The sequence below is a fragment of the Mytilus californianus genome, unplaced genomic scaffold (genome assembly GCF_021869535.1).
Source record: "Mytilus californianus isolate M0D057914Y unplaced genomic scaffold, xbMytCali1.0.p SCAF_1, whole genome shotgun sequence".
Taxonomy (NCBI): Eukaryota; Metazoa; Mollusca; class Bivalvia; order Mytilida; family Mytilidae; genus Mytilus; species Mytilus californianus.
The window spans coordinates 48,660,970-48,681,967 of NW_026262581.1; the positions used below are offsets into that span (position 1 = coordinate 48,660,970).

The following is a 20,998-nucleotide window of genomic DNA, read 5'->3' on the forward strand; positions in this document are numbered from 1 at the left end:
CTCTCCCTATTTTAATATGCCTTTACCATTCACATGGGAGCCATTTTCTCTTCTTGTACAGTTGTTTCTTAAGCCATTTACGCCAGACTCCATACAGTACGTAGTTTAGCAAGAAAATAGAAAGAACCCAAAGATATCATTTATTTTTACAAATCGCTGTATAAGTGATAACCTCTCGCTCAATAATTGATTTCATAATTTTCTGAACTGTTTTTTGTGCTTTCTTCAATTTTTATTTTTTTTGCCATGATTTTGTTGGTTTTTCTTTTCGACTCATGAAATTTTGGTTTCCACTTTGGTATCTTCTGCATTTGCATCTTTTTGATTACTTCACACTGGGAACTGATTACTTGGAAAAGTTACTTGAAAGATTGTGTATGATTATGTCAGCAATAACGCGCATCTTACCAACTTCTACGGCTAACACAATATGCTGCACAGATAGTTTGATACTACTCAGTAAAAGGTAGATAACAGGAGGAGAACTCAAATTATTTTTTTTTTAAATCTGAATTCCCATCAGCATAATTCAAGAAAAAAATATGAAATGAAGCAAACTTCCTTTTCACTAGTATATAATTTTTCAGGTGATATATGAGATATGAATATTCACTTAAATATAAAAGAAAATGCCCAGGATTTGACATAAAAATCCGCAGATTTTGTTATATGTATTTTTTTCTCTTTGTGAATATATATGTCTTATATACTAATATACATACTTATATACTTTACATGAGGGCAAGAACAAAGTGGCAACAGTTTCAGTTTCTTACTGGCCAATATAATTCTTTTATCATATTTTGATATGCATATATTTTTTTCATTTTGAATGTTTCTATGTCAACTGAGTTTGAAAAAGATGAAATATTTCAGTATAATATTATTTGAAATTCTTTGATTTTTTTTTATCGTTGAAATATGTCATTTGTTCCCCTGGACAAATGCAGAATGTAATAAAACAGGGCTCCATAAGTCTGCTTACCTAGGCTGCTTAGGGATATTGTATAACATAGGAAATTTGAATAAAGCAATTTATCAATTTAAAAAAACCAATGTTTTGATTGGAATGAATATTAACTTCAGATATATGTTACAGATTTTATTTAAATGCCATGTTATGTATGGAGGAGATGTCACACATATTTATATTTACTATTGTACAATGATATCTTAAGTCATATCAAAAGATTCATACTACAATTAGATATGTCATGTTACCACTCTTAACTTAAGTCATTTGATGGGTTTTCTGGAATAGAAGACTGTTTCCCTAATTTTCCGGCTATTCATAATTCTTGTGCATTCTTATTATTATCTCAAAATGCTTTTGTTCCCGTCCAAAACATTTATTAAATACATGACGTCAAATCGTTTTCTGATGTTCAACCATGCTCAATAAATTTTGGTAGGTAAAACAACGACAGAAAACGCAGATCGTTATATATCTCAATCGAATGATAAGCGAGACAATTTTTCCAGTTTCATGTATTTTTGATTGCAAAACTTCGTCTGAAAGTTTCACATAGAAAATATTTAATCACATGTACTATTTGTATTCATTATTTAAATTATATCCTTATATTGGAGGACAGGACTTATCATGATGAATAAACATAAAACAAGTTAATGAAATGCTTTTCGGAGAGTACGAGAACATGACTGATAGAAATTTGCCATATTTAAGATGCAATATATATATGTTGGTTATTGGCATTACCCAGACACATTTTCGTAACATTTTAATCGATCTTTAAATTACGTATAAAACCAACATAAAAGGGTGGGTAAAAGACAACGCACATGCTATATCAAACCAGGTACTAAGAAACAAAGACAACACTTAAAAAAGAAACGAAAAGAGAGTAAAAAATTGTAACATTTCAGCAATGCAAAAAAATTCATATTGAAGTCATATCCTACTCTGCATGCCGAACAGGTAATAAAAATGTACAGTAATTACAATTGTGATTGATCTGTTTTGGATTTTGTATGATCTAGGATAAGCTTTGATATTTGTTATGGTTTTTTTTTGAAGACCGTACAGGGACCTATAGTTGTTAACTTCCACGATATTTGGTCTCTGGTAGAGAGTTGTCTCGTTGGCAATCATACACCATCTTCTAATTTTTTTCAACATACATGTATTATCTATCTTCTTGAACTCTGTAAGTTACTGCAGAAAAAATAAATTTTAACCACATTGACTTAATGCGTAAAAAAGTGTAACAAAAATAATAACTCCAAGGTGAATTCAAAAAGGATATCTATGATACTTTTAAAATAAAACGTAATCAACAAACGGAGCGAGTGAAAAGCAACTGTCCTATTCGTGACTTAATGGAGGCATTTTCCGAAGAAAATTGTGGAATAAACCTGGTTTTATAGCTAGCTAAACACCTGTTTAAAGTGAGACACAAAGAGATATCAAGACATATTTGGAACTTTCAATACTATAATTCATTCCAGGCCGAATTTTGGTTTATCATGGTTAAATATCAAATGATATCCGATTAATACATCTTTGATTTAAAGGTTGTTGTAATTGGGAACATTTTAAGAAAAGAAACTCAGGAAAAACAGGTTGAAAATCAAGAGCTGTTCTCTATTTGTTTTCCTTTTTTCCCATACAAAATGAATTTCCCCTTAATTTTTGTATTGAGTTAGCTTTTCGTCGGTGACTAATACGGCGATTCTTATTTACCAAAATCATCAGTCCTTTGGCTTTGGTTTGACCATTCATAGCATTGGAAACAGATATTGTAGGGAACGCTTAGTTAATATGAATTAAACGGTTTTATATTTAACAGTTTGCTCAAGTGTTTGGTTTGAAAAGACATGGCTTAAATGAAAGCGGTGCGTTAGTTTAAAAAATATTACACTGTGTAAATTAGGTACAGGCATTTTAACATGATATCGGATATATCGTTTTTTTTTACAAAAATGACGTAAAAACTCGAAACATATACCAGGTTAGTGATTTAGCACACTTATCGCGTGTTTCGTCTGCAAGAGACTCATCGGTGTTGATCAAACAGAGGACCAAACTAAATACAAAGTTGAAGAACTTTCTATACTATATATTTTGAATGTTTGTGCCAAATTAAGGCCATCTATACCCGCTGGTAGAAAGCCCTAAGTGTTTCAAATATTTGGGGAAGAAAAGTCCATCAGCAGTGACATTCTGTGTGTGTTGCCCTCGGTTTTAGTTTGTAACCCGGGTTTGTTTTTGTTTCAATCGATATATGACTTTCGAACAGCGGTATACTACTGCTGCCTTTATTTATCGACCTAGTGGTTGTAAAAACTCACCAGATATACAAAGATTGTAAATTTGTAAGCAAGACGTGTATTTTGTCTTCTTTTCAGGCATTTCGACAAAAACAATTAAGAAGAGGCAACTAAACATTATCATATTACAAGTATTTAGAAATGGCAAAGTATAATATTATGAATAGGAAAAATTATGATTTCGAACTACTAATCGGTGTCGCTCAAACAGTTGACCAAACTAAATACGAAGTTCAAGAGCTTTCTATACTAAATATTTTGAACGTTTGTGCTAAATTAAGGCCATCTATACCCGCTAGTAGAAAGTCCTAAGTGTTTCGAATATTTGGCTGATAATACCCTCGGGGAAGAAAAGTCCACCAGCAGTGGCATCGACCCAATGGTTGTAAAAACTCATCAAAGATACAGATTGTAAACTTGTAAGCAAGACGTGCATTTTGTTTGCAAAGACTCACTTTCCCATCAGGCATTTAAACAAAAACAATTAAGAAGAGACAACTAAACATTATCATATTACAAGTTCTTAGAAATGGCAAAGTATTATGAAACGGAAAAATTATGATTTCGAACTACTAAAAAATCTGAAATTATTACGAGGTTTTTATTAATGCGAATAATGAGACTGGGTGATTATCGCAATAATAAGAACTCACACTTATATATCTGATACATATATATGTTTTGTCTAAAAAACGCTATGATTATTTTCGCATTTTGTCCATTTTTCAAATATCGCATTAATAAATGCACGCAATAATTTATGGATTTGCAGTATTCTATGGGTGTTTTTAACCATGTGCATTACCAAATGTATGTTTTAGTGTGGCCTTACGAACTTTTGATATTTTTCCATGTACATATATGACACAGATGTAGTGCACACGAAATTAGTATATTGTTTTGATTGTACTACCACTTAAGTTGTTAAGCTAAAAGCTGCTTCAGGTAAAGAATTGTTCGTCTCTCTGTGCAATTTCTTGTTTATAAAGTGTTATTTTAATTTTTTGTTTTTGAACATTGTTTGTTTTGTTTGTATCCATTTCATTGATTGCCTCGGCATGTCTGTATTTCTTCGTTTTTGATACCTGTCATCTATCGTGTTGTGACGTTTGATTGGCCGTGGATATCAAAAAAGTTCTTCTTGAAACATTTACGGTGCAGACCGTGGTTACATTCTGAAAAGTTTAAAAGTGATCGATGTAGACAACAATAATGGTTAAACATATCAATTTGGTATGTTTTAAGTGAATGCTAATTGTAAAGTCGATGTTTGAATTTTTTTTGAAGCGACCATTAACCATTATTTTTGTCTTTGCCTACCAAACAAAGATCGGGTAATGTGTTGGTTTTCAGAAAATGCACGAACTGAAAGTATATTCTACGTAATTGCATGTTAAATATCATTCACCTAAGGACAAAAATGAAAGGTTGAGTGTTAAGACCTTTTCGAGTTTGTTGTTATTGATTGGCCACGAATTTAAATATGCAAAATGCAAATTTCATTTCCGCTTGTTTAAAATATCTATTGTTGTTCTGCGTCATTATCCTAATTGAACAAAATTTCTTTTTTTTTTATATTCATAAAACCGTTTGATGATTGAGTTTTTTTTAATCAATTATAGACTAAACACATAATCTTCACCATACTCATTGATATAAACCGATTGTTGTTTTTTTAATACTTAATCATTAAATCTAATTTCATGTTCTACAGCAAAATAGAACCTGAGAAGTCTCCTATACCATATGAATATAGAAGCACAGATCAACTGTGAAGTGTTATTTTATTGTCATGCTACAAAAGACTAACTGTATATTTGCTTACAAATGTTATGATGGATTCTCTTAGATTTCCATAAAAAAAATTTTCGGTTGAGGTAAGGTAAGTAGTTATCAAATATGGAACCTCGAAGAGGGCTTCTGGAACCTTTTACCTGTCTCTCAAATATAAAAATAAGAAGATGTGGCATGATTGTCAATGAGACAAAGCTCCATCAGAGACGTAATGATGTTGAAGTTGACAACTATAGGCCACCGAAAGACCTTCAACAATGATCAAAACCCATACCGCATAGTGAGCTATAAATACTTCATATATCTTTAAATATCAAGGACCGACCATAAAAGTGTACATACATAAATTTACAAATAAACATAATATTTCCTGAGGTAAACTATTTTCGCAATTTAAATATATCCTAAAACTTCTTTCTATGACATTATTCTGGTTTCATGTATACCAATTTTTATAAACAAAGATTATATGGCTAATGTCTTTGGCTGATTCTATGTTTTTAACGGGAATCTTTAGTTGCCCGATTTGCCTAGCTTTTATCGCGTTTCCAACTTTTAGTAGCTATTTCAGGATGCAAATCAATGTACAACTTGTCAAAGCATGGTGTTTGCTTTGGCGTAAGTGTTTATATAGGCTTTGTTTAACATTTTTCTTATAGTTTATGTTATGATGTTTTTTTTTGTGTTAAGAGTAAATGGTATAAATACATATCACCAAACTTTTTTTCAATTGTAGTATTATTTTTATTATCTGTATCTTTTCGTTGTTTTAAATTTTCTGAGTAGGCTTGCTTTGACGCCTAAATAATCAATATTTTGTACTGTAGAACGGAAAAGTTATACAATTACATGAACTTGAATGCAACATTTTATTTTATAAAAAAAATAAATAAGTGTTGAAAGTCTGGATTTCCATGATATCTTGTACATGTTCATCGTGTGTATCCATTAGACGGCCTTCTTCGACAAATCATGTGACAATTAACAGTTGCACAGTATTTGTTGGTTGGACAATCTCTATCAGCAAGACAATCTTTTTTGCAACCAATTGCTCCAGTTACTACTGACTGAGAAACGACCCCTGAACCAGAAGTACGCACTGAACCACCACGTCTTAAAGAAACTGTGTCTAATACATCAAGTCCACTTCGTCTTAGGTTGGTTGCGTCAAGAATATCAGAACCTGCATGACCAGACATTCCACGGCTTCTACCTATTGTTTCCAAGTGAGCATTATTAGATAGGTCCAAATTCCTAGCCAGACCTGATGAACCAATTCTGTTGCCAGAGGATAAATGACCATCATTACTTGAAACTCTGGTCAAACCAGATGATAAACTTCTAATTATTTCCCTCCTTATAGAGTCCGACAATCCAGATGCACCAATTATACTTCCAGAAGATATTTCAACGCAGTAGCTGCTACATCCATTGTGAATACATTTATGTCCTGAACGACACAATTTATCTCCTCCACACCCATAATGACAGTTACTGATACTGTCATCGTCAGATAAAGCACGCGACATACCAGCTGAGGAGCCTCTTATGATTTCAGATACAGATGTCCTGCTTCCAACAGAACCACCAGACAATCTTCTACTGCCGGATGACCCACGTGTTATAAATTCGTTTCCTATTCCATGAGATGTTTCAACTGCTCGTCTATTTGCATCAATAACATCTAGTACTGAAAGAGATCCGCTACCACGACGCCCGTTTATAGCTCTTCCAGATGTGTTTTCGACATGTAAAATCTTCTTCACTCCATGAATGTCTAATGCATGCTTTTCGGTTGGTGAGTAGGCTGTAAGATTAAATATAGAATGATTTTTACAATCTTCACAGTACAAGTAATACAAAATACAATACAGGTGAACTACTATCTTTATATCATTTCACTTTTACATTGTAATTCACAAAAAATATGGAAATGTTGGTAATAATATTTCTTATGTACTTAATTATATATATATTTTGTTTTTTATTTTCTGCAGTAAGGTATTTATCTCAACATCGAAAAAACTTTCTTTAAAACAGCCTATAAATCTCGAAAAAAGTAACATTTTCTTACCGGCTACTATCATTGTGGTCACTGCCATCGATAAGAAAATGGTCTGGGATCTCATCATCTCTAAGAATTCTGAAATTAACAGGATAAACGTTATTTCTCAGAAAGTCATAATTGACACATTAAATACGAATCAGTTAACACAATCTTTATATTCATATTTACATGTTTTTACTATAAACCTGCTAGAAACAATCTGCAGCGATATTTATACATGTTTTGTGTATACAAATATGACAGAATATCTTCATTCGAAGCCGAATTGTAGGATTCATACTGATTGCTTTCGAGCTACAAATTCTTCAAAATTGAGATATTGGGTAAGGTTATATCTGCAAAAGCCATTGTTATGTTAATTACAAAAACCTCACTATCGTTAAAACTTTGAAGTTATGTATTGAAAATAGCTTTTCTAAAATTTATTCTGAAAATAGAAGACTCAATAGGAAAAGATGGAAGGAGGTCTATATTTCGACTTTTATTGTTTAAAAACGGATATCTTTGAAAATTAAAACCGAAACAACAAACAAAATGTGGACATTGTTGCCTTAATATTTACAAGTCAGATGATCGATTCGACAATTAATGGACCTTCTGTGATTCTCAAGCCAAACATATTTGAAAATCCACGATTTAATACCGGCCATGATGAGCTGATCATACAAAAAAAAAAAGAGTATAACAACTTCTAGACAAGGAATTGGCGCAATTAATCATGAAACATAAGTTTCAATTTATTATACAATATGAGAATGTGTTGACATAAAAAGTTTGAAATATATGAAAGAAATAGTTTTACGTGTTAACAAATTAAAAAAAGAAAAGGAATGAAGCAAAATATAAATCTCGAACTTCTATCACTTAAATTGATTTTCAATATATCAAAAAATTAATTTAGTCGGGTTTTCATTTTCGATAGATTTAAAAAGGCAGTAAAAATAAAATGTGTTGCTTAAATATACTTTGAAGCATTTTTTTGTTATAATACTTTTTTCTTACTATTCTATTACAGAAATGTAAACAATCCACAACTTTCACTATACTATTCTTTATAAAATTGAACTGTTTCGTTCTGCCAAGGGAGCAAATGCTTCTTTAGAAGTATCGAATAATCCTTATGCTTTAAACTTAATAAATTCTAATGCTATAATGATTTATTTCCTGCTATCTTTGTCACTATTGTATTATTGTTTTGTTTATTTATCATAATTATTCATAATTAATTGTTACCCATAAGCCTTACCTTTCTTTGAAGTTATTCGAAGGATTTCTTGTGAATACTGTTTCACTGCTTCAAAATCGTTCTTTTATACCGTATAAATTATTTTGTTTATGATTGACATGCACACAAGGAAATTTGTAACTGAACCGCAAATGATGAATTCGTTAATTGTAGTAATATAAAAACTTTAAATGTCACGACGATGTCGTAGTACTAAGAAATTGCGGATTATGCATGTATCAGGATATGTACTAAGGTTCAATAACACATTTTATTTCCTCCTACAACAAACATATTTTTCATGACATCATAAACTTTAATGTCACCATGTATTATTTCTATGAAATTGTAGATTATGCATATGTTTATTTTTTAAAATGTACTAAAGTTTAAAAATTGTCCTACAACAGTCATGTTTGTCATTTTGTTATAATACATGTAGTTATTACGAAATATCGTTTTGACTTTTTAACAATCTGGTTAAATATGCACGTTATTAATTCCGTTGTAATCAGAGACTTGTACTGTTGTAATGATAACTAACCGAAAGCCTCTTTTTTCCTCATGGTATGGACGTTATTGTTTATTAATTGACTTGCTTTTATTCAACTGCTGTTAGAAATACAGCGATTATTTAGACTCATTGCGTTTCTGATTTTACCACGCTTGAGCTTACGCTAAGAAAAAGGTTGGGAACCATTCTCAGTTAACACCAAACCATTGAACAATAGAATAATTCTCGGTTTTCATGTATCTTCGAGATCTTCTCTTCATGCTCCGTCATTGTGCGTTATAATCATTATCATAAAACTCAAACTGAAAAGGATTTGACATCACTTTAGTCGATCTAAATAACGAACCATTCAAACTATTTATATTCTCTTTAATTTACGTCTACATATGTATCAACCCTAAAATTTGTTTTACAGAGTTGGATGGGAGAACACTTCATTTCATTTTTTCATTAACACAGGTGGAAGATACTGAAAGAATATTCAAATTGAAACGTCAAAGATAAACTGACAACACTAAAAACAAAAACAAAAAAAACCAATCAAAATACAAACGGCAGTCTACAAAACATTACATAGAAATCTAAATACCGAGCTACACATAAAACCTGGGTAATCTCATGTGTCCATGAAGGGAAGAAGATCCTACTCTACATGTGCCATCCGTCATGTTGCTCATCGTGAGTATAAATTGTTGGGCAGGCCTAAATCGGGGATTTCGAGGAAAAGAGGACGGGAATGTTGTTACGACAATTGGTACACATCTGTAGTCATCTGAGAAACAGATAGAAATAAAAATTTATTCAAAATGAATAGTAAAAACAGTTTTTTAAATTACATTTAACGTGGTTGGAATTTATTTGAATTTCTATTCAAAATCATTCACCATCAGTTATAGGAAATTAAAATTGTTTTGAACGTGGAAACAATTAAAGAAAAAATGTACTTCAAATAAAAAAAAAAGAAAACAAAATGAAATAACACTATCAACTTGTTTGCGTCCGAAGCGTTTTCATGGATTAACCTCAATCAGGATCGCTCAAAGCCAAAAGGAAAAATTTGAAAGCCGGATGGATAAATTTCGAACCTGGCTTATAAAGAGCTATACGACCAAATGGATTCAAAAGTGATAGCCAAATCATTCTAAGGTAAACTTTAAGTGAGAAGTTGGAACCTTGGTTTCTTCATGATTTTGAATGTATCAACGGAGAATTTAAGAAAGATTTGTTATAAATCATGTCAATACCCATTCATATGGGAACCAACTTCTCTTCTTGCAGAGTTGTCCTTTATTTATTTAAGCCAGACTTTATACAGCATCTTCGCAAGAAAATGGAAAGAAGCCAGATTTATCCTATAATTTAACGTTCCGCTGTATAAATTATGTCCCCTCGCTAGATAATTCATTTCATAATTTTCTGAACTGTTGTTTGTGCTTTTACCGATTTGTAGTTTTTGCCATGATTTTATTAGGGTTTTTTTTACTTATGAATTTTTAATTTCTCCTCTTCTATCTTCTGCATCTTTTAATCACTTCACAATGGGAACTGATTACTTGAAAAGGTGATTTGAAAGACATTTGTCTGATTATGTCAGCCATTACACGAATAAGCTCTTTAACATCTTACTAACTTATACGGCTAACACAATATGCTGAACTGATGGTTTGATGTACTCAGTAAAAAGTAGATAATAGGAGAACTCAAATTAATATATTTTGATATGCATGTATTTTTTCATTTTAAATGTATCTATGTCAAATGTGTTTGAAAAGGTGAAATATTAGAGTAAATTATGAATTGTAATTCTATGAGAAACGTTAAAATAACAAAAATACCGAACTTCAAAGGATATTCAAAACGGAAAGTCCTTTACAAAATTGCAAAATCAATTGCTCAAACACGTCTAACAAATGGAAAAAGCTGTCATATTCCTGACTAAGTACAAGCATTTTCTTATGTAGAAAATGATGGATTAAACCTGAAATTTGTTATCGTTGAAATATGCCTTTGTTCCCTTGGGCAAATGCAGAATGTAACGAAAAAGGGCCCCCGAAGTCTGCTTTCCTGGGCTGCTTAAGGATATTGTATGACAGAGGAAATTGTCACATGATTTGTCGAAGAAGGCCGTCTAATGGATACACACGATGAACATGTACAGCATACATGTATCACCGAAATCCAGACTTTCAACAATTATTTTTTTTTTATATAAAATAAAATGTTGCATTCAATTTGTGTTATTGTATGAATTTTTCGTACCACTATACAAAATATTCATTGCTTAGGCGTTAAAGCAATCCTACTCAGAAAAATTAAAACAACACAAAGATATAAATACAGATAATAAAAATAATACAACAATTGAAAAAAAAGTTTGGTGATTTGTATTTATTCTATTTAATCTTAACACAAAAAAAATACATTAATTAAACAGTATTTATACTGTCAAACAAGTCTTTGGCACTTTTTTATTCTGGATACGTGCTGAAAGCTAGGCAAATTGGACAACTAAAGATTCCCTTTAGAAAAGCAGAATCAGCGAAAGGCAATAGCCAAATAATCTTTGTTTATAAATATAAGTATACATGAAACCAGAATAATGTCATAGAATGAAGTTTAAGGATATATTGGTTATTGGCGGTAACTCGAAATATTTTCGTTACATTTCAATCGATCTTCAAATTACGAATAAAACCAACACAAAAAGGGTGAGTATCAGATACTCACCTACTATATCAAACCAGATGATAAGAAAAAAACAGTATAACAAAAATATCGAACTCAAAGATAAATTCAGGAAAGGGAAGTCTATAAAACTTTCAAAATCAAAAGTTATCAAATAACGGAACGAGTAAAAAGCAACTGTCGTATTTTTAACTTAATACTGGTTTTATAGCTAGCTTAACGCCTGTTTAAAGTTAGGCACTAAGAGATTTTAAGAAATATTTTAAACTGGAATTTGTAAACACTATAATTCATTTCAGGCCGAATTACGGTTTATCTTGGTTAAATTGTTATTCAAATGGTTCCAATTAATACATCTTTGATTCAAAGGTTGATGTAATTGGGAACAGTAGAAAACTAAGAAAAGGTACTCAGAACAAACAGGTTGAAAAGTCATGAACTGGTCTCTATTTGTTATCCCTATTTTCCCATACACATTCTCCTTAACTTATGTGCTGAGTTAGCTATACGTCGAATCTTATTTACCAAAATAATAAGTCATGTGATTTGTTTGACCATTCATAGCATTGGGAACAGATATTAAACGGTCTAAGAAGAAATTTATAGATAGCAGCTTGCTCAAGTTTGTGTTTGAAAAGACATGGCTTAAAAGAAAGCGGGGTTTGAGTTTGAAATATACTACACTGTGTAAATTGTGCACAGACCAGCATAGTGATTTTGCACACCAGACGCGTGTTTCGTTTGTAAGAGAATCATTAGTATCGTTCAAACATTTGGCTTAACTCAATACGAAGTAAAAGAGCTTTATATACCAAAGATATAGAATGATTGTGCCAAATACGGTTAAGACAATCTATACCCTCTAGTAGAAAGCCCTAAGTGCTTCAAATATTTGGCTGATAATACCGTCGGGGAAGAAAAGTTCACCAGCAGTAGCATCGACCCAGTGGTTGTAAAAACTCATCAAAGATACAAAGATTGTAAATTTGTAAGTCAGACGTGCATTTTGTTTGCAAAGACTCACGTTCCCATCAGGCATTTCGACAACAAAAATTCAGAGAAGGCAACTAATTATTATTATATAAAAAGTACTCAGAAATGGCAAAGTATTATGAATAATAAATAAAATATGATTTCGAACTAATGAAAATTATTGCGAGGTTTTTATCAATGCGAATAATGCCACTGACTGACTCAATAATATAAACTCGAACTCTTATATCTGATACACAGATATGTTTGAAGATATTCCTAAAATTACAATAATTAATTTTGCATTTTGTCCGTATTTAAAATATTGCAATAACAAATGCAAGCAGTTATTTCTGAATTTACAGTATTCTATGGGTGTTTTCAACCCTGTACAATACCAAATGTATGTTTGTGTGTGGCCTTACAAACTTTTTATTTTTTCCATGTATATGTATGACACAGGTGTGGTGCGTACGGAATCGGTATATAGTTTTGATTTTACTACCTAATGCTAAAAGCTACTTCCGGTAAAGTATATGTCCCCTAGTAGATAACATTCAAGCGCTTGTTATTCAAACCATGATTTCCTTGATAGAGGACATGACTGAACAAAAAGTTAATAAACTTAATGATAAGATTTGAGGTAGTTCTTCGAATTTTTTTACAGACTCAATCATGACTTGATTGACATCGTCCTGAAGATCATAGATCAGTTCGCGTCCTTGTTCATAGCTTGTCACCAAAAACTATGATAAATGGAAGTTTACTCTAAAAACAAAGTTGTGTACTACTTAAGGAGCAGGAGATGCTCACCCTTTATTGGGCATTTGTGTTCCTCCTAAAACTATCTATGTTAAATTGTTGCCGCTCTGTGCAATTTCTTGTTTATAAAGTGTAATCTTAAATTTTGTTAGTGAACATTGTTTGTTTTGTTTGTATCCTATTCATTGTTTGCCTCGGCATGTCTCTATTTCTTCGTCTTTGGTACTTTTTGAAGTAGTTTTACTTGTCATCTATCGTTTATTTGAGTGTTAAGACCCTTTCGAGTTTCTTGGTATTTGTTGGCCACGAATTTAAGTATGCAAAATACAAATTTCATTTCCGCTTGTTTAAAATATGTATTGTTGTTCTCCGTCATTACCCATATTGAACAAAATTTCTTTTTTCGATATCTATAAAACCGTTTGATGATTTTTTTCTTCAATATCTCATCATTAAATCTGATTTCATGTTCTACAGCGAAATAGAACCAGATAAGTCTATTATACCATATAAATATAGAAGCACAGATAAACTGGGAAGTGTTATTTTTATTGTCACGCTATAAAAGACTAGCTGTATGTTTGCTTACAAATGTAATATTGATACTCTGAAATTTCCATAAAAAAAAAGTTTTCGGGTGAGGTAAGGTAGTTATCAAATATGGAACCTCGAAGAGGGCTTCTGGAACCCTTTTACCTGTCTATCAAATATAAAAATAGGAGTTTGTGGCATGATTGCCAATGAGACAACTCTCCATCAGAGAAGTAATGATGTAGAAGTTGACAACTATAGGTCAGCGAACGACCTTCAACAATGATCAATACCCATACCACATAGTAAGCTATAAATACTTCATATGTATCGTTAAATTTTAAGAACCGACCATATAAATGTACATATATAAATTAACAAACAAACATAATATTTCCTGAGGTAAACTATTTTCGCAATTAAAATATTTCCTTAAACGTTATTCTATGACATTATTCTGGTTTCATGTATACCTATTTTTATAAACAAATATTATTTGGCTTCACTCGAAAAAGTCTTAACACTCAACCTTTCTCCGTTGTCCTTAGGTGAATGATATTCTCCTTGAAATTACGTAGAATGTACTTTCAGTTCATGCATTTTCTGAAGCCAACACATTGCCCACTCTTTGTTAGGTAGGCTAAGACAGAAATAATGGTAATGGTCACCTTTAAAAAATAAATTTGAAACATCGACTTTTCGCTTAGCACTCATTTACAAAATAACAAATTGATGTTTTTAACCATTCTTGATTCTACATCGATCACTGTTAAACTTTCATAATTTAACCACGGTCTGCACTGCAATTGTGCCAAAAAAGGATTTTTTTTTTAAAAAATGAGTTGATAACCACGGCAAATCAAACGTAAAAACACGACAGATGACAAGTAAAACTACTTCAAAAAGTATCAAAGATGAAAAAATACAGACATGCCGAGTCAAACAATGAAATGGATATAACACAAAACAACCAATAGATATAAAAAGATGTGGTACGAGTGCCAATGAGACAACTCTCCATCCAAGCCACAATTTGAAAAGGTAAACCATTATAGGTTAAAGTACGGCTTCAACACGCAGCCTTGGCTCACACCGAACAAACTATAAAGGGTCCCCAAAATGACTAGTGTTAAACCATTCAAACAGGAAAACCAACGGTCTAATCTATATAAAAAACGAGAAACACTTATGAACCACATCAACAAACGACAACCACTGAACATCAGGTTCCTGACTTAGGACAGGTGCAAACAAATGCAGCGGGTTTAAACGTTTTAATAGGCGCCAACCTTCACCCTACCTGAAACAATAGTGTAACATCATAACATAGAAAGATACACTATAAAATATCAATTAAGATGGCTTAACTCAATCAAAAGATATATTAACAAAAACAAAGGAACATACACTGAACGAATAATTTGATCTATGACACAATGTAAATATAAAATTAATAAAACAAGGGGGTTAGATGTTTAGCAATATCAGAAAGACAACCATAACCTTGAACAAAATGCCGCCAAATAAAATAACGTACACAGGTAAACAAAAACAATTTTGTTTTAAGGCAAGCATGGAGTACGGAAATAATTTTTACAAAATACATAATTTTGTTGTTCCTAGTACGTAAACAAAAGAGAAAATTTATCAAAGGTGGTATATATCAAAAATAGTGAGACTAGATATAACACCGAATAAGTAAACATTAAATAACAAAAATACATAACAAATTGTATCAACAGGTCAAATTAACACGAAAGTACGATTTGAGAGTACTTGCAGTTACTGAAAGCTTGTTAAAAGCCAGAAAAAACAATTAATAATAAAAAAATTATGCATCAGAACGAAAATCAACTAAAACACATCCCAGGGATTTAGTGTTTTAACGTCATGGATAGTCAAAGAAGCCATGACTTGTGCAATGCCAAAACAAAAGTATCAACTGGCAGTAGGATAGTTAGGAGTTAACCTGTTAATAAATATGTAGATAGAGTAATCTATATATAGAAAATGAGCGTGAATGTGTATTTATACATCCCAAACAACCGTTTGAAAAGAATACAAATTTAGTTATGTTTTAATCTGCTGATGATAAAATCGATATTTATGCCAATGTAAACTATATTCAAAGATCTAATTACACCATTGGTAAGATAACCTTTACTAATAAGTTTGTTTAAAGGTTCGATGAGTTTACACGGATCACATAGTGATTTCCACGCTTTTATTACAATATTACCGTAAAATTTTAGGATGTAAAATACCGTTTTTAATAATTTTTCTATAGGTACAGCCAAATTTACTAATCAAATCTTTTTATCTATGAAAAAATTTAGTAAATGTGTTAAGCAATTTATAGTAACGAAATCCCTGCCTTAATAATTTACCAGTGATGCATTGATTACGTTCATTAAAATCTATGACATCACTACACACATGGGCATAACGAACGAGCTGGGATATATAAACACCGTATGATGGAGCCAAAGGAACATTGCCGTCTAAAAAGGGAAAATTAACAATTGGGAATGAAAAATCGTCTCTTTTGTCCTAAATTTTAGTATGGAGTTTCCCTTTAAAAAATGAAATGTCTAAATCTAGAAAAAGGGCAACTACTGCAGATCATGATAGATTTATTTAAAGTAGTAAGTTCTTTATATCTTTTTGCTGTTTCAATTTTTCTGAGTATGATTGCTTTGACGCCTAAATAATCAATATTTTGTATTGTAGTATGGAAAAGTTATACAATAACACAAACTGAATTCAACATTTTATTTTATAAAAAAAATAAATAAGTGTTCAAAGTCTGGATTTCGGTGATGTGCTGTTCATCGTGTGTATCCATTAGACGGCCTTCTTCGACAAATCATGTGACAATTAACACTTGCACAGTATTTGTTCGTTGGACAATCTCCATCACGATGACACTCTTTTTTGCAACCAATTGCTCCACCTACTACTGACTGAGAAACGATCCCTGAACCAGAAGTACGTACTAATCCACCACGTCTTAAAGAAACTGTGTCTAATACATCAAGTCCACTTCGTCTAAGGTTGGTTGCGTCAAGAATATCAGAACCTGCATGACCAGACATTCCATGGCTTCTACCTATTGTTTCCAAGTGAGAATTGCTAGATAGGTCAAAATTTCTAGCTAGACCAGATGAACCAATTCTATTGCCAGATGATAAATGACCATCATTACTTGAAACTCTGTTCAAGTCAGATGCTAAACTTCTAATTATTTCCCTTCTGATAGAGTCCGACAATCCAGATGCACCAATTATACTCCCAGAAGAAATTTCGACGCAGTATCTGCTACAGCCATTGTGAACACATTTATGTCCTGAACGACATAATTTATCTCCTCCACACCCATAATGACAATTATTGATACTGTCATCGTCAGATAAAGCATGTGAAATACCAGCTGAGGAGCCTCTATTGATTTCAGATACAGATGTCCTGCTTCCAACAGAACCCCTAGACAATCTCGTACTGCCCGATGACCCACGTGTTATAAATTCATTGCCTATTCCATGAGATGTTCCAACTGCTCTTGATCCTGTTCGTCTATTTGCATCAATTACATCCAATACAGAAAGGGACCCGCCACCACGACGCCGGTTTAAATCTCTTTCAAGTGTGTTTTCGACTTGTAAAACCTTCTTCACTTCATGTATATCTAATGCATGCTTTTCCGTTGGTGTGTAGGCTGTAAAATTAAATATCGAACAATTCTTATTATCCTCACAAATCAAGTAATACAAAATACATTACAGATGAACTAGTATCTACATACAGGATATGTATTGCCAATAAGACAACTATTCACTATAAACCAAAGGATGATGTAAACAACTACAGGCCGTACGGTGTCAGTCCTAATCAAAGGATATACCGCATAGTAAGCTTTAAATGACCCCACATGACCAAATGTGAAACAATTCTAAAAACAAAAAATCAATCGTTTCAAAATTTTACATTATAATTTACAAAAATATGTAGATATTGTAATATTCTTTCTTATATACTTTAATTAAATATATATTTTTGGAATTTCTTCAGTAAGGTATTTAGATTTTATTTCAACATTGAAAATAGCAAATCGAATATTTTTCTTACCGGCTACTATCATTATGGTCACTGCCACCGAAAAGAATATGGTCTGGAATCTCATCATCTCTAAGAATTCTGAAATTAACAGAATAAACGTTATTTCTTAGGAAATCATAATTGACACATTGAATACGAATCAGTTAATAAAATATTACATGTTTTTACTATAGACCTGCTAAAAAACAATCTGCAGCGATACCTTTACTTGTTTGGGGTATACAAAAATGCCAAACTTAACGATTGATTGTGTTTGCTTTCGAGCAACAGGTTGTTCAAAATCGAGATGTGTTTGAGTATTATATCTGAAAAAGGCATTATCATGCTAACTAAATAAAAAACATCACTCTCGAAAAAATTTTGGAATTAAGGATTTAAAGACAGCTCTTCTAAAATTAATTCTGAAAATAGAACAATCACTAGGAATAGACAGAAAGGGAGGGCTTTATTTCGCTTTAATGGTTTTGAACGGATATCTTTGAAAATTAAAACAAGAACAAACAATTTCAATGTGGACATTTTGTCCTCAAAAATAATATAAATACTATCAATATTTGTAAGCCAGATGCGCGATTCGTCAATTAATGTATCTTCCGTGATTCTCAAGGCCACACTTTTTGAAAATACAAAATTGAAGAGCTGATCATACAAAAAAAATTGAGTATAGCAAATTCTAGAAAAAGAATTGGAGCAATTTCTCATGTAATATAAGATTTCAATTGATAATACACTATGAGATTTGGTTGATATTACAAATCAGTAAATTATGACAGAAATTAATTCATGAATAAACAAATAAAGAAAAAGGAATTGAAGCAAAATATCAATCTTGAACTTGTTTCACTTAAATTGATTTTCAATATCTCAAAAATATTTCAGTCGGGTTTTCACTTCCGATAGATTCTAATACGCAATAAAAATAATTTGTGTCAATAAAATATACTTTGAAGCAGTATTTTGTTATAAATCGTGTCTCTTACTTTTCAATTACAGAAATTTGAAACAATTTCAGTATATCATTCTTTATAAAAGTAAACTAAAATGTTTCTTTCTTTCAAAGGAGCGAACGTTTCATTGGAAGTATAGAATTATCTGTACGCTTTAAATTTAATAAATAATAACTTTATAATGACTTATTTCCTGCTATCTTTATCACTATTGCATTATTGGTTGGTTTTATTCATAATTCAAAGTTATTTACCCATAAGCCTTACCTTTGTTTGAATCTATTGGAAGGATTTCTTATGAATACTGTTTTACTGCTTTGAAATCGTTCTTTTATACCGCTTTAATTATTTTGTTTATGATTGACATGCAAACAAGGACATTTGTAACTGAACCACAAATGATGAATTCGTTAATTATAGTTAAAATCTTTAAATGTCACGACGATGTCGTAGTACTACGAAATTGCAGATTATGAATATATTAGGATATGTACTAAGGGTCAATAACACATTTTATTTCCTCCTACAACAAACATATTTTTTCATGACATCATAAATTTTAATGTCACCATGTCTCAATTCTAATAAATTGTGGATTATGTTTACTTTTTAAAAGGTACTAAAGGCGAAAAACACATTATTTTTCTTACTACAACATATTTGTCATTATGTCATAGTACATGCAGTTATTACAAAATATCGTTTTGACTTTTTGATAATATGGTTAAATACGCACGCTATTATATTCGTTATAAGTTAGAGACTTGTACTGTTTTAATAAACACAAACCAGACGCCTTTTATTTCCTCATGGTATGGACGTTATCATTTTTCAATTAGAATAGTTTGAAAATCACTGCTTAATATTCTATCCAATTGATCTTAAGATCACAGCGATTATTTAGACATAATACGTATCTGATTTTACCACGCTTGAGCTTACGTTAAGAAAATGTTCGAGAGCCATTATAAATTAGCACCAAACTGTTAAACAATAAAAACACTAGTAACCCGATTTTGGTATGAAATGTTTAATTTGATCTGAATACCTCTGAAAAGACTGAACAGTAAATTACTACGTCAGTTTCAGTTTTTGAATAAATTTTTCTGATTTATCCACTGTGGTTAGTTCAGAACTGTTCAGTCATTTCGCTAGCAGTCAATCAAGATCTGTTTAGACTATGTCCAGACTGTTCAGTAGCTTCTATTTACCTGTACACAAAACATCATACTGACTTGTCAGAATTGCTACTGAATAGTACTGAATTGACTGCAAGCAAACTGTCTGAACAGATCTGAGTTTACAGTGGTGGACAAGTCTGAAAATTGACTGAAACGCTGAACATGACTGAATAATTTATTGTTCAGACTATTCAGATCCTGATGAAAATGACCGTCAGAGTAATATTCATTTCTAGAGAAAAATTCTCGGTTTTCATGTATCTAACAGATCTTCTCTTCGTGTTTCATCATAAAACTCAAATTGAAAAGGATTTGACATCACTATTGTAGGTATAAATTACGAACAATTCAAACTAGTTATATGTTCTTTAATTTACGTCTACGTATGCATCAACCATAAAATGTGCTTTACATGGTTGGATAGGATAAAATTGAGAATGGAAATGGGGAATGTGTCAAAGAGACAACAACCCGACCATAGAACAGACAACAGCAGAAGGTCACCAACAGGTCTTCAATGCAGCGAGAAATTCCCGCACCCGGAGGCGTCCTTCAGCTGGCCCCTAAACAAATATATATACTAGTTCAGTGATAATGAACGCCATACTAAACTCCAAATTGTAAACAAGAAACTAAAATTAAAAATAATACAAGACTGACAAAGGCTAGAGGCTCCTGACTTGGGACAGGCGCAAAAATGCGGCGAGGAGAATACTTCCTGTCATTTTGTCATTAACAGAGCTGGAAGATACTGAAAGGCTATTAAAACTAATACGTCAAAGATCGACTGACAACACTCAAACAGAATACGACCAAAAGACAAATAACAACCTACAAATGCAACAGATAAAATTAAGGACCGAGCTATACCTAAAGCCGGGACAATCTCAAGTGTTCTGGAGGATTAAGAAT

The 20,998-nt window shown here is 31.8% G+C and overlaps 1 protein-coding gene and 1 long non-coding RNA gene across 6 annotated transcripts in view; both read right to left on the bottom strand.

Moving 5' to 3' along the window:
* The window catches only part of LOC127720392 (uncharacterized), a 173,104-nt gene that overhangs the window by 18,950 nt on the left and 133,156 nt on the right, over positions 1–20,998 (bottom strand). The window lies entirely within an intron of this gene.
* Positions 1–20,998, bottom strand: part of LOC127720481 (uncharacterized) — a 112,853-nt gene that overhangs the window by 3,979 nt on the left and 87,876 nt on the right. The window contains exon 1 of one of the 5 annotated variants that reach the window (XR_007990817.1): positions 8,400–8,492. The exons of the other annotated variants lie outside the window; for them this stretch is intronic. This is a non-coding gene — a long non-coding RNA (uncharacterized LOC127720481). Of the gene's footprint in view, positions 1–8,399; positions 8,493–20,998 lie in introns of those variants that run through there. 5 annotated transcript variants of the gene reach the window in all.